Source organism: Pleurodeles waltl, chromosome 10 (assembly GCF_031143425.1).
Source record: "Pleurodeles waltl isolate 20211129_DDA chromosome 10, aPleWal1.hap1.20221129, whole genome shotgun sequence".
Taxonomy (NCBI): Eukaryota; Metazoa; Chordata; class Amphibia; order Caudata; family Salamandridae; genus Pleurodeles; species Pleurodeles waltl.
Window position 1 is genome coordinate 1,015,955,690 of NC_090449.1, and position 15,093 is coordinate 1,015,970,782.

The following is a 15,093-nucleotide window of genomic DNA, read 5'->3' on the forward strand; positions in this document are numbered from 1 at the left end:
AGTCAGGCTTAACTTGGAGGCAATGTGTAAAAGTATTTGTGCCACACTTCAAACAGTAAAACAGTGAAAGCATCACACAAAAAGGGTCTCCCACCAGGTTAGAAAAATAAAACCTAACTTAATTGACAAAACGGGATCAAAATGACAAGAATTCAATAAGTAGAACTTGTGTTATGAATTTTTAAAGAATAAACTGTATAGTAGTGCTTAGAAGGATGAAGCACCAACTGAGGATACCTGGACACACCGGACCGGGACAAAATAAAAAATTCAGGCTGACCGTAATGGAGCATAATGAACCAAAGTTCCTTAAACCCTGTTTGCGGAGCGTTGCGTTGATCTGAAAACAAAGATGCATTGGTTCTGCTCCTTGCAGCAGCGATGATGCCTCAGTTCTGTTCCTGCAGCAGAGGATGCATCTTTTTCGCTGGAGAAAACACCTTAGGCCCACTTCCAAGGGTCCAAGACTGGAATGGCATCACTTGGCAGGGCGGACTCACTGATGACAGTCCAGGTGCAGAAGAAGGGGGGGTTGGAAGTCTTTCATGTCCCTAAGACTTCAGATCAGGAAGTCAGCCAACTAGCCCTTCGAGTCACTCTAGGTTGTAGAGATGCAGGTCCAGTCCTTCTCCCTCCCAGGCAAGAAGGCAGAAGGCACAGGTCAGTTCAGCAGAGCAGAAGTCCAGCAAAACAGCAGTGCAGCAGAGTGGCAGGCCTTCAGCAGCACAGCAGTCCTTCCTAGCAGAGTATCCACAGTCCAGAAGTGTACTGAAGTGGTGGTGTCTGAGGTCCAGTATTTATACTTTGGCATCCTGGTTCTGCAAGGTGGGAGCAGCTTCTAGACAGTGTAGACAGTGCTTTTGAAGTACTAGGAATTCCCTCCCTCCTCTGCCCTGGCGTCAAGTTGACTGGAGTGAAAACACATGGCTGCTAGGCCGTTTGTGTGTGGATAGGACACAGCTTATCCAGGTGCAAGTGGGGCAGTGCTCAGCTCCACACGCCGTCAATCAAGTTAATAGGCCATTGAGGCACACCTAATCACAACTTGGGGGAAAGCATGTAAGTGTTAGTTGTAACCATATAAGATTCATATTAACTTAGTATTTTGCCACAAATTCCCATTTCCAGTTCTATGATTTTCAAGAGAGAGATGGTTGACTGTATGTAATGCTGCTAACAAGTGGAAAATGATAAGAGGACATGATTGTCTATTGTCTAGCATGTGGAGCGTATCAGCAAGAATTTGTAACATAGCTGTCTCTATGCTGCAGCTAGATCGAAAGGCCAACCGAGAAGACAAAATTCATTGATAAATAGTGTTATTTGATTTGCCATGAATTTTTGTGACAACATCCGCAGGGAATGGAAGATTGAATACTAGTCAAAAATAGTTTGGGTCTTCGCTATCTGCTTCCTGTTTTTTTCGGTCTGGCCTTATGATTTCAATCAAATGATATGTACAACATACATACATATTGGGGCTTTCAGCTAGCTCTAGTCTGTGGTGTAATTCTGACCCTACAGCACAGAGCAGTGACTCAGCCTACTTCAGCCATTAGCTAACTTCACTGTGAGTGATGGCATTCTGCTCTTTCACAAGGCGCACATCCACACACAAAGTAGTTCCTTTCAGTGCCAGGGACTACTCTTGCAATGTATATTTTCTCAGACCAAAAAAGTCTGGTCTTAGCCAATGTTTTTTTAGCATTAGCATAGCACCTTCCCAAATATAATGTTTCGCAAAAACTATGAAAAAATTAAACAGTCATTAATAAAGTCAAAAGGCTGGCAGCTAATACCAGACCTATTGAATGTGCCAAAACTTTCTAAGTAGTGGAGTGTGTTGGCTAGATACTCAGAATGTGCGCTAGCGTGCCATGTTTCAAAGAGGTGTTAACAGATCCATAAGGATGGAATAATTGAGGCACTGATCTCTTTCGTAAGCTTGGCTGTGTACTGTCTACGAAGTGTGAGGGAGATGGTTAGGCCTGCAATTGTCTTTTAAAATGCCTGATTGTGATATTTCTTGGTATTTGCGGTTTTATAGTTAGAGAGCATACAGTGAAATAAGGCTTATCATCTGTTATAGAGAACTTGTCATATAGAGTCTGTCATATTGTGAGGCAGGGGGAATTGTGTGTTTTTTCATAACTTCAGAGAATTTCTTTGGCCAATTTTTCACTATACTGATCTCCAGTTTGACGAAGGATGCCTTAGCTTCCAAGACGTTTCTTTGGTAGGCCTTCCACATACATTTCAGGTTTTTAAGGGTATGGGTGGACGTGTGTAGTAACTGTAGTTTCTATTACTCTAAGACGTCTTCTCTTCCGCTGTCCTTTGCAAAACCAGTGCAAAGTAATGTTGGTCCTCAGACTTGCTTCACGGTCAAGTTGTAATGGTCTATTATATTAGGAACTGAGGATCCATAATTTTGACAACATTTTTTTTTTCAATATAGACCTGTCTGTGTCTCTGAAATTTTGTATCTATCCCTACAGTTTCTTTAGTTGTACCATGACATTGGATTTGGTGAAGAGAAAGGTGAAAGGCGTGCTGTGGCAGTAATGCTAGTTCACTGTAACTGTATTTTATAACTTTGTGCAGTTGGTTCTGAGATAATCCAAAATAGCTCCTCTTTCGCAAGTTGGGAATGAGCATATTGATTGTAATTCGGTTAGTTGAGATGCTTTATAGTCACTTGGGTTTCCCCAGTGAAGACTGAAATCGCCAAGAAAATGTTATCAGCTGAGTTCATTCAGGCAGCTGATGGTTTAAAGAGGTTATGTTGAAGAGAGAGGGTCTAGAGTCTGGTCAGTTTTCTTTGATAGGTAGGAGGCATTGGAAAGTGAGGAACTGGTCCTTTTTCAAAGATGTGCGCTACTGCATAGGATCCTGCTTTCAAGAGGTGGGTGTAGTAGTGTAATAATCTCCAGTATGACAGTTCTACTAGCCTGTACGTCTCATATATCTCTTCCTCAATTTGCTGGAAAGGGTAACCCTGACTCTGTATATCCACTCTTGTCTCCACCTTCTCCTCCTATGGAGAGCCAGTATTCGCATCCTCCCTGCAGTAAGGTAAAGGGCAGCTATTGTGGTGATTCCTGATGCATTCTGGGCCAATTTATGTACCGTCCACCCATTTACCACCTGTTCTACGTTTGTGCTAAATTGCGTGCGACCATTTGCTATTTGCGAATGGGGTGCACGTACCATTTGGGACTCGCAAATAGAGTGTCGCAAATTGCATTCTCAAATGTCTGCAACTCGCATAACAGTTGCATCGCTTTTTGGAGTTTGTGAATGGGTTCTCTACATCGCGTACAACCATTTTAGTGGTCGCACACCCCTTTGCGACCAGTTTGCGAGTCACAACATTTTCATACATGTGGCCCCAGTTCTTCTTCGTCTAGTCGAATTGGGAGTAAGGCAGCATGTGCGGTGGCCTTTGTTTGTCTTTTACTGAAAATAGCCATAAAGAGCTGCACAAATGTTCCAAAGGACGTTGTTTTACAACTAAGGGAGTCAACCAGGTTAAAGCTTCTTTGCTTAAGTAAGATAACATAAAAGTTACCTTAAACTGGCCAGTTGAAAATTCCTGAGACTTTGCCATATATTGCAAATTACAATGGGCTATAAACGCTTGGAATCAATAGGGATTGAAGTGATTTTTTCAGATGACCCTAAATCTGTGACCACATAAGGCGCCGCTCCAGCCTAACATTTTAGTAGGCTATCCCACCAGTATCTGGTGTGGAATTGGGAGAAGTAGCAGGATTCAGTCCTCCTCACATGGATGTATTTAGAGGGTTGAGCACCTGTTTGATGTTTCCAGGAGAATCACATGCTTTTGCAGACCTTTGACTACAAGGTATTGGCTTCAGGCTTCATTATATATGGGTCTTGCAAGCTGTCACGAACAGAGGAATTTGAAATTATGGAGGACAAGGTAAATCCCGGGACAAGGATGTTAATGAATATTCAGGCTAGTGGGGGGGGAAGGAGTAAGGAGGGAGACAGAGACACGCTCCTCCTGGCTGGTGTTCTGAAAACCCAGTACGGATTTTGTAGTCACAGCCCTTAGGGCCAAACTATGAATGAGAAGGTCTCCACCTACATGTGGGAGGACAGAATTACTTAAGGGTCGACACAATAGGATAGGAATTAGACTTAAAGGTAACAACGTGCATGACCTACCCAGAGCAAGCAGAGTGGATGTGGTCACTAGCCCCTGACGTGCTGCCGATCCTGCACAAGAGCCCCCATTTTTCTCCCCCCACCAGCGCTCCCCCTCCTCAGCGCCTTGAGACCCTCACGGGTGAGTAGTGTGCTTTACAAATTCCTGATTGAAAGATGAAATGCTCATGCTACACCGGGACAGAGAAGGCCTGGACAAGGAGACAAACTGACCAGAGGGTAGCAGGGCAGGTCATCGCGTAGCAGTAGTTAAGGGAAGTGGAGGACCGATGGGAACTGAACAAGGTAGAAACCAACAAAGGTGAAGGGATGAAACCACCCATGTGCAAACTGTAGAAAATTGCTGAGTCATAATAACCACTGTTGCTAGAAAAGGGAACGCTATGCAGGTGTGGTTGATGTACCTGCCTTGCCCCTACTGACCCAGAAGTGTGTCTGATTGTGCTGGTCGTCTAGTGGCTGAAGCTGTGCGCCAGTCCAGGAAGTGTTGTCTTTCTGGTACAATTGAATATGTTTCACTGTCCTGTGTGACCCTTAACAGGAACTTGTTTCCAGCAAGGATTCGAATCATGGAGAATTACATAGAATTCATAAGAACAATAAAGACGTGTCCCTTACCTACCTGAAGCTATCAAAGCCTACCATGTCTCACTGGGAAACTGAAAGCATGGTATGCACCAGCTTTTACTCGGGTCATTTCCAAACCATATATCAAACCATGACTTCGTCCTTTGAGAATCATTGATAAGAATCTAGGTGAACAGTGAAATCAATTATTTTGCCCTTGAAGTGACAAATGAAAATACGCATGACCCATACTAAGTAACCTTGCTTAATCCTGCATGCTAGAAGTGTAACTTTCAGTAAGCAAAAACTTTATACTACTTAAAAAGACTAAACCATGTAGTCTTGGAGAGTCATAAACTACTTAAGCCAACTCACTGAACTTATACCATCTCGAATTTCTCGCATTACTTTATTTTCTCTTTTACTTTCTAATTTACACTCCGTTATCATTAACACAGGAGCATGAAAAACAACAGAGAATTGCATGCAAATTTATTAACTGCATGATACTAAATTAGGCATGATTGTACTGCCCCCATAGCTTGACTAAACTCTGGGTTCCTGTGGACTAGGGTGTTCATCATATGTAAAGCGCTTCAACATCCCGTTACTGGTAATAAGCTCTATATAAATAAATATACTATAGTGTATGACGATCTCTGTTCATGATAAATTGGATAGCTCAGAGAGAGAGGGAGGGAAGGGAAGAAAAAGAGAGGGAGAGATGGATTCTGAGAGTCTTAGATACAAAATAATAAAATCAGATCATAAATGTGTTTCTCTGATACGGAATGGGAGCATCTAACCGTGCGAGCATCTTTCTTGTTGCACAGGCCAGGTTTTGGATGAAATCAGGCACAGATACTGGAAGCACTGGTTTGAAAGTATAATTTTATTGTTCTGTCAATGACGCTCAGTGTGTCTGTGGTTTAGAAGAGGCGTGTGGCAAAGGGTGGATTTCCTGAACATATTTAGCTACTCCATTCATACGTGATTTAATACCTCTGTCTGGCTGCAGGAGTGTGTCTGGGTCCAGGTGAGGACGGGCTGTGTTGTGGGAGCTAAAGAAAGTGCTTTGTGAGAATGTGGAGTTGTCAAGCTCTCGCACTCTTCCGTTTTCTCCTGAGTTTGGAAGTGTGTAGTGACTTGCTATCAAACAGACTTTTAACAGCATGTTTGTGGGTTTGAATTATCATTGGGAGATTTCCTTTGAGGGGAGAAGAGGTGGCGGGAGGGTGCTCCAACCATTATGATTATTTTGTCTACCAATGGTACTCAGTTAATCAACCCCAGAAGGATGAAATGCTGCGGAGTCATCTCAGTCTGGATTCAAACCTGTGAACTGTGGACCACACAGTGAAGTTTACTCACATGGCTATTTGATAAACATACCTATCAATTAGTACTCGACAGGCCAGCAAACCACTAGCAGAGGGCAACCAGGCAACACCTCTCTCTAAGCTGGGTGAGGAGACATCCTATGCAGTCTCTGAGTGGCCTATGGAGGGCACAAAACATCGTATGGAGTCTCTGATTGATGTCTGGAGGGGAAAAAACTTCTTATAAAGCATCTGCCTTATTTCTTTAAGGAAGAAAGCATCTTATGTAGCCTCTGATCTCTGGCAGGGAGGCAGCATTCTATGCATTCTCTAATTGATCTCTGGAAGGGAGAAAACATATTTGTCACGTACTGCGCTGGACTTCTCACCTCTGGATTTCGGATTGGCGAATACACCAAGTCTTCTACAGGTCCTGGATACTCCCAGATAAGGGCGACCCCTTCTAGTAGCCACGGTGCCGCTTGACAGGCTACGCCAAAGCAGACCGTACCCTCCAGAAGGAGTCCCAGAGGGAAAAAAAACCCAACACTGGGGAAAAAACCTCTAACAGGAACTCCTGAAGGAAAACAAGAAAAAACAGGACTTGACAACAGGAAACAAAAATAGGCAATATCCAGGGTAAAAGGCAGGAAAAAAGGAACAGGTAAAAATATCCCAAGGCAAAAGCAGGAGCAAAGAACAGGCAAAAAATCTCCCAAAGCAAAAGCAGGAACAAAGAACAGGCAAAAATCTTCCAAAGCAAAAAAACAGGAACAAAGAACAGGAGCGAACAGCACAACCAGAAGGAAGTGTTTGCAACGCAAGGAGGAACAAGACTGACTGACTTATATACTGAGAAAAGGGAAGTGACATCACAGGAAAGGGAAGTAACACCATCTTGGATTGGGAAAAGCCCATAGACCAGTATAGAAAAAAGGAAGTAGTATAAAAGAAAAACAGAGCATGCTGGGACAAAAACACGAAGAAGACAAGATGGACACAACCTGGATAGAGACAGGCAAAAGGACCAACAAAAAACCCACCACCAGCAACAAAAGAAGACAAAAGGCTACAAGTAAGTGTAGCGCGACCGGAAGCGAAATATATGCTTCCCAGAAAGCATAGGCAAAAAACGCGGGGAACGGCGCTCCGAATATCGGTAGCGCGTTCCACCCGCGAGGACAGAAAGAGACGCCGCGTCAGAGAGTGGCGTTACAGTAGGTCCCCTCCCCGAGGCACCAGGTTTGTCAGGATGATTGTCAAAAAACAGGCGAACCAAACGGGGAGCATGGACAGAGGAAGCATCCTCCCAAGAACAGTCACTGAGGGGGTATCCTTTCCAATGGACCAAAAACTGTAGCTTGCGTCGAAAAATTCTGGAATCACAGATCTCCTGGACTTCATACTCAGGCTGTCCGTTGATAGAAAGAGGAGGTGGACGTTGGAACTGACGATGGTAAGGATCAGAAACAAAGGGTTTTAACTGAGACACATGGAAAACAGGCTGAACCCTCCAGGTATGAGGTAAGCGGAGACGCACAACTACAGGATTCAGGATGTGCGAAATTCGAAAGGGTCCATAAAAACGTGGTTTGAACTTATTGGTGGAAAACCGGGATGGTAGAAATCTGGAAGAAAGCCATACCTTGTGGCCCACTTGATACAAAGGTGCGGCTTGCCGATAACGATCCACCTTTCGCTTCATAGCTTGTTTCGAAGCTAGGAGAGTTGTGTGAAGTAGGCCCTGGATTCGACGGATCTGTCGTGAAAAAGAAGTGACTGCAGGCACAGAAGAGGATGTTCGAGAAACAGTAGTGAAAGTCCTCGGATGAAATCCATAAGTACAATAAAAGTGTGTGGTCTTGGTCGCACTATGTATTGTGTTGTTATAGGAGAACTCGGCAAGAGCAAGATATTCCGACCAATTGCTTTGTGTGGCATTACAGTAACATCTCAGATACTGCTGAAGTTCTTGATTCACTCATTCAGTTTTCCCATTCGTTTGTGGGTGGAAACCCGAGGATAAAGAAATCTCAATGTTAAAGAAGGCACAAAAGGCTCTCCAGAAACGTGATACATATTGAGGCCCTCTGTCCGAAATGACCTCTTGAGGAAGACCATGGAGGCGAAAAATATCCCGTAGAAAAATGTGACTCATTTCTGGGGCCGTTGGTAGTTTCTTCAAGGCTGAAAAATGGGCCATCTTGGTGAATGAATCTACGGTCACCATGATTACTTGGTTACCAGAGGAGGTAGGTAGAGAGCATATGAAATCCGTGGATAGAGTACACCAAGGAGCGGAAGGAACTGGTAAAGGTCTTAATAAACCTGCCACCTTAGTTCGGGGTGTCTTAGTCTGGGCACAGACTGGGCATGCTGACACATAGGTTTCAGTGTCTGTCTTTAGCGACGGCCACCAAAAAGATCGCTGCAGCAGCTCCTGGGTCTTCCTGATACCTCGATGACCGGCTATAGGAGAATCATGGCACATTTGCAGGGCTTCTGTCTGCACTTTCTTGGTAGGTAGGAAAAGAGCATGTTGATGATAGAAGTAGTTGTCCTTCTTCTGCAAAAAAGGAGTCACTTTATCCCATTCTGATGCAGACAGAAACTGGTATTCAGATTGAATGCGTTCTTGAAAAGATTGAGTAGCTCCGATGATCCTGCTAGCCTCAGTAAGATATGGAGAGGAGTTCTGGGCTATGTCAGGATATCTGCGGGATAAGGCATCTGCCACTAAATTCTGGGAGCCAGGTATGTACGTGATCACGAAATCGTACTGGCTAAAGAAGAAAGCCCATCGAGCCTGACGACTGTTGCGACACTGAAAGCTCCGAAGACACTGGAGATTACGGTGATCAGTCCTAGCTTCAAAAGGCTCTCTGGAACCCATCAGGAAATGCCTCCATTCCTTACAAGCTACTTTGAGAGCGAGTAGTTCACGTTCCAGTACAGAATAATTTCGTTCAGCCTCTGATAGAATATGAGACAGATAAAAGATAGGATGTTCCAATCCATCATTGTCTTGCTTCTGCAGCAGAACTGCTCCAATAGCTCTGTCTGAGGCATCAGTCACGACAATAAATTTCTTGGTATTGTCAGGATGACGCAACACGGGTGCTTGGGTAAAGGCTGTCTTTAATTCTTGAAACGCGCGTTCAGCCTCCTTGGTCCAAATGAAACCCTTCTTCAGGTTCTCTTTCTTAATTGTTTGTGTTATGAAACTTTGTAGGTGGGCAAAGTTCTGAATAAACTGACGATAAAAGTTTGATAAACCAAGAAAACATTGCGTTTCTTTAATGGACGTTGGAGAAGGCCAATCTAATATGGCACTGACCTTGTCAGGATCCATGGATATTCCGTGTTGATTAATACAAAACCCGAGATACCTTACTTCAGATTTATGGAACTCACACTTCTCAGGTTTACAAAACAATTGGTTCTTCTTGAGTCTTTCCAGGACTTGCAGGACATGATCTACATGGTGCTCAGGACCACGGGAATATATCAAGATATCATCCAAATAAATGACTACATATTGGTTGAGTATATCAGAGAAAACTGAATCCATAAATCGTTGAAAAACAGAAGGGGCGTTGGTCAGTCCAAAGGGCATAACACGATACTCATAGTGCCCAAAAGGGGTACGGAAAGCAGTCTTCCATTCATCTCCTTCCTTGATCCGAAGGAGATGATGGGCACCCCGTAAGTCTAATTTAGTAAATATCTTGGCTCCTTGAAGGGCATCCAATATATCTCTGATTAAAGGCAGTGGATATCGATCCTTAATCGTTATTCTGTTGAGTTCACGAAAGTCCACACAAGGACGCAGATCCTTGGTCTTCTTTGGGACGAAGAAGAGAGGAGCCCCAGCGGGGGATGTGGAAGGAGCAATCAAACCATTGTGTAAGTTGTCGTCTAAATATTCCCTTAGCACCTTCTTTTCTTGGTCTGTCAGAGAATACATTCGCCTGAAGGGGACGACTTCATCAGGAATTAAAGGAATAGCACAGTCATAACTGCGATGAGGTGGCAAAATAGGATTACTAGGTTTCTGAAAAATCCTGATATATTCCTGATAACAATCTGGAACCCACTGGATAATATTGATAGAGTTAGTGTTATCCTTAGTTGACTGACAGGACCTTTTTGGAGTCCAAAAGGAAGTAGTGGAATAACAATTCTGTTGACAAAATGAAGACGTTAGGGATATAGTTCGTGTTTCCCAATTGATATAGGGGTTGTGACGGGCTAACCAGGGAATTCCCAAAATCATGATATGATTTGGTGAGGCTATGAGATCAAAGGCAACGTGTTCTTGATGCTCACCAAATGTCAAACAAAGAGTAGGAGTTGAGGCCACCACAGGTCCTGAAGTTAACGGAGAGCCATCCACCGTGTGAACCTGCTCAGGAGTTTCTTTAGGAATGCGGGGAATTCCTTTACTCGTAGCCCAGGTCTCATCCAGATAGAGTCCACTGGCTCCACAATCAAGGAGAGCCAGAAGATGTTCTTCTTGATCTTGTGAACTTTGTAACTTGACAGAGAGGATAAACAGGGTAGACATGCTTTCTTTGGAGGAACATATTGATGGTACTTCAGCTCCTCCCATCTCCTTCCTCCTTACAGGGGACGGGAGCTGGCGTTTCCCGCAGGCCTTGAGGGACGTACCGGACAACTACGGATCAGGTGGCCAGCCTTACCACATTATAGGCAAAGTCCCCTTCGTCGTCGTTCCTCCCTTTCTGACTCCGTCAAAGGCCCACAAACCAGATCTATCTGCATGGGCTCTTCATGGGGAGGTGGAGAGGCTTCAGGTGGACTATCTTCCGTACGCCGACTGCTAGCACGGAAGGTACCGGACTGGTATGGAGCTCTAGTTCTACGTTTTTCCATCTTGCGCTCTCAAAGTCTATACTCGATGTTCATAGATTGATCCATTAATTCTTTCAAAGAACAAGCTGGAGAAGAGTGTACAAGCTCATCTTTAATTTCTTCACGCAGGCCTCGGCGGAAAAGGGTTACGAAGGTGCGTTCTACCCAGGAAGTTTCAGCTGCCAGCTGTTTGAAGCGGGTTATATACTGCAGTACATCCTGATTACCCTGCTGAATGTCACATAAGGCTTCTTCAGCTGCTGCTTCTACCCCAGGTCTCTCAAACATTTGTTTGAAAACAGTCAGGAAAGCGGAATAGTTAGCCAGGACTGGATCATCTGCAGAAACCAGAGGAGTCGCCCAAGCAAGCGCTGGACCAGACAAGGCGCTGATCAGATAGCCCACCTTAGCCTTATCCGAAGAAAACTGGAGTGGACGAAAGGCAAAGAAAACCGTCAGAGCGTCCAAAAATTCCTTCATCTTTAAAGGATCTCCGGAATATCGAGGAATAGTAGCAGATACAGGTGGTATGTCCATTGATCGGGAAGACAAGACCTGTCGTAGCGCAGTGTTCTCTGCCCGTAACTGTTGTAACTCTTGGGCTTGTTGTTGAACAGTCTGTAACATGGCTTAAGCATTTTCTGACGCCTCTCCCTGTGGATCTTCCATGGCGCTTTCGCAACGCAGAATCTGCTGGCGTTGCAATCTGTCATTTACTGCGCTGGACTTCTCACCTCTGGATTTCGGATTGGCGAATACACCAAGGGGGTCATTCTGACCCTGGCGGTCGGCGGTGAAGCGGCGGTAAGACCGCCAACAGGCTGGCGGTCTTTTTTCATGTATTCTGACCATGGCGGTTACCGCCATGGTCAGCCGCCGCTTCTCCGTTCCGACCGCCACGGCGGTAACGACCGCCGGGCTGGAGACCTGGGTCTCCAGCCCGGCGGTCGTCACATACCGCCGGCGGTATTCCACCCGCCTGACCCCGGCTTACCGCCATGGATTTCATGCGGTTGGGGACCGCCATTCAATCCATGGCGGTAAGCACTATCAGTGCCAGAGAATCCCTTCCCTGGCACTGATAGGGGTCTCCCCAACCCCCACCCCGACTCCCTCCCCTACTCCCCCACCACCCCTGCCACCCCCAAAAGGTTGCAGGACCCCCGTCCCCCACCCCGATCCCCAACATATACACACACATACAGGCACGCATTCATGCACATACACACACCCCCCGCATTCATGCACACATTCATCATGCACATACACACACCCCCCCCGCATTCATGCACGCATTCATGCACATACACACACACCCCCGCATTCATGCACGCATTCATCATGCACATACACACACCCCCCGCATTCATGCACGCATTCACACGCCCCCTCAATATACACACATGCACACCCCCATGCACGCACACAACTCACAACACCCCCCCACCCCCCTTCCCTAGCGGACGATCACCTTACCTGTTCCTGGTGATCCTCCGGGAGGGAACGGGCAGCTCCGCCGACACCGCGATGCCAACAGAACACCGCCACAGCGAATCACAGGTCGTGATTCGCTGGGCGGTGTTCTGTTGGCGTGGCGGTGGAGGTGGAGCTACCTCCACTTCCCCGCCTGCCGCCAGTATGGCTGTTGGCAGCTCTACGTCTGGAAACGGGCGGAGCGCTGCCAACAGTCAGAATGGCCCATGCGGAAGACCGCCAGCACTGGCGGTCTTCCGTACAGCAGTCCCTCTGCGGTCTATTGAAAAGACCGCTGAGGTCGGAATGACCCCCCAAGTCTTCTACAGGTCCTGGATACTCCCAGATAAGGGCGACCCCTTCTAGTAGCCACGGTGCCGCTTGACAGGCTACGCCAAAGCAGACCGTACCCTCCAGAAGGAGTCCCAGAGGGAAAAAACCCCAACACTGGGGAAAAAACCTCTAACAGGAACTCCTGAAGGAAAACAAGAAAAAACAGGACTTGACAACAGGAAACAAAAATAGGCAATATCCAGGGTAAAAGGCAGGAAAAAAGGAACAGGTAAAAATATCCCAAGGCAAAAGCAGGAACAAAGAACAGGCAAAAAATCTCCCAAAGCAAAAGCAGGAACAAAGAACAGGCAAAAATCTTCCAAGGCAAAAAAGCAGGAACAAAGAACAGGAGCGAACAGCACAACCAGAAGTAAGTGTTTGCAACGCAAGGAGGAACAAGACTGACTGACTTATATACTGAGAAAAGGGAAGTGACATCACAGGAAAGGGAAGTAACACCATCTTGGATTGGGAAAAGCCCATAGACCAGTATAGGAAAAAGGAAGTAGTATAAAAGAAAAACAGAGCATGCTGGGACAAAAACACGAAGAAGACAAGATGGACACAACATGGATAGAGACAGGCAAAAGGACCAACAAAAAACCCACCACCAGCAACAAAAGAAGAAAAAAGGCTACAAGTAAGTGTAGCGCGACCGGAAGCGAAATATATGCTTCCCAGAAAGCATAGGCAAAAAACGCGGGGAACGGCGCTCTGAATATCGGTAGCGCGTTCCACCCGCGAGGACAGAAAGAGACGCCACGTCAGAGCGCGGCGTTACAATATTATGCAGTCTCTGATCTTTGGAGGCATAAAACAAGCTATGCAGTCTGACTGATCTATGTGGAAACAGCCTATATAGTCTCTGACTGATGGAAACTGGTGGAATCAGTCTCTGACCGATGGAAATTATGTTGTCTCTGTCTGATAGAAACTGTTTATGCAGTCTCTGACTTATCCCTGGAGGGGTGGAAATAGCCTATGTAGTCTCTGAATGATCTGTGAATGGAAAGAAATGTCGTATGAAGTTCCTGACTGATTTATGAAAGGGATAAAACATATTATGCAGTTTCTGGCTGCTCTACCACACTGAAGAAACAAGGGAGTCAGATAGATGCAAAGTTTCATTGTGGTAGCAATGACAGGGTGAGAAGAAGATCCATGAGCCCATGGTTGTCTGGAATAGCAAACGCTGCTTCCATCTCTGCAGAAACACGTCCTGAGAGAAGCTACTGCCTTGCTCAAATATATAGCCTCCCCTGGTATTTCAGCAAATCTCTGAGCCTCCAAGGTTTTTGTCTGCACTTGTCTGCTGCATATCTTACATTGAGTTAGAAAAGAAGACACTGAACCTTTTTACATAGTAACCGTACATCTAAACCAAATCCTAACAGTTCTGGAACTTTAATAGGTGATACACAGGGATCCTGCAAACAAGCTCTTTAGAAGTTTTATCAACACTAGAGGTGTCTGAACTACTGAAGCCTAATAGCTTTTTTAATGTACGTAACCCATTTTGTGATTTGGTAACATGTTACTGAATCACAATATAGGTTAAGAAAGGCCTACTGATTCATTATTTGAAAGGAACTTGTTTAAGATGCCCCTTCCAAAAAGCAATTTGATATGATATGTATCAATGTTTTGTGACAGAAACCTTGTTGCAAAACACTGAAAACGTACCAACTCCTGAGTCGGTGTGGTACCACATCCTCAAAATGGAGGGTGTGGAAGAATGAGGGTCAGAGTTCAGATCATAGTTTTGATATGAGTGTAGTTTAACCAGCCCCAAAGCCAGTGACAGCAAGACATCTGAGTTACATCTTCTCAATCCTTCAATAAAGGTTTGCGGTAAACTGAACAGAGCTGAACATAAATAAAGGAAAGGCCCACACAAGACACATGCACACAAGACACAAATAAACACAAGACAGCCACGGGGCACCAAGAAATACTCGAGATGGAGTGATCAAGGGCAGTGGGAAGCAACACAATCTGACATTGAACACAATACATTTCCATTCTTCGGAAAGCAAAAACTGAATGCTTAACAATTAAACAAATTAATTGGAGTGACCAAGTCTTCTGACAACCCTTCTGGTTTTCCCACATTTAACATTTTCGCAATCATCAAAACAAAATGACATTACAACGCTTTGTTCTGATACACTTCTAGAACCAGATGTCATATCTTGTTCAATCACAGATAAATCTTGTGAAGATGAACAAATCTATGGTGACAGAAATTGCTGATAGTGTAAATCCAGATCTTCTAAATAAGCATTTTTTTGGCACATCAAACGTTTCCGTGGTGAAACAACTCTCTTAGATA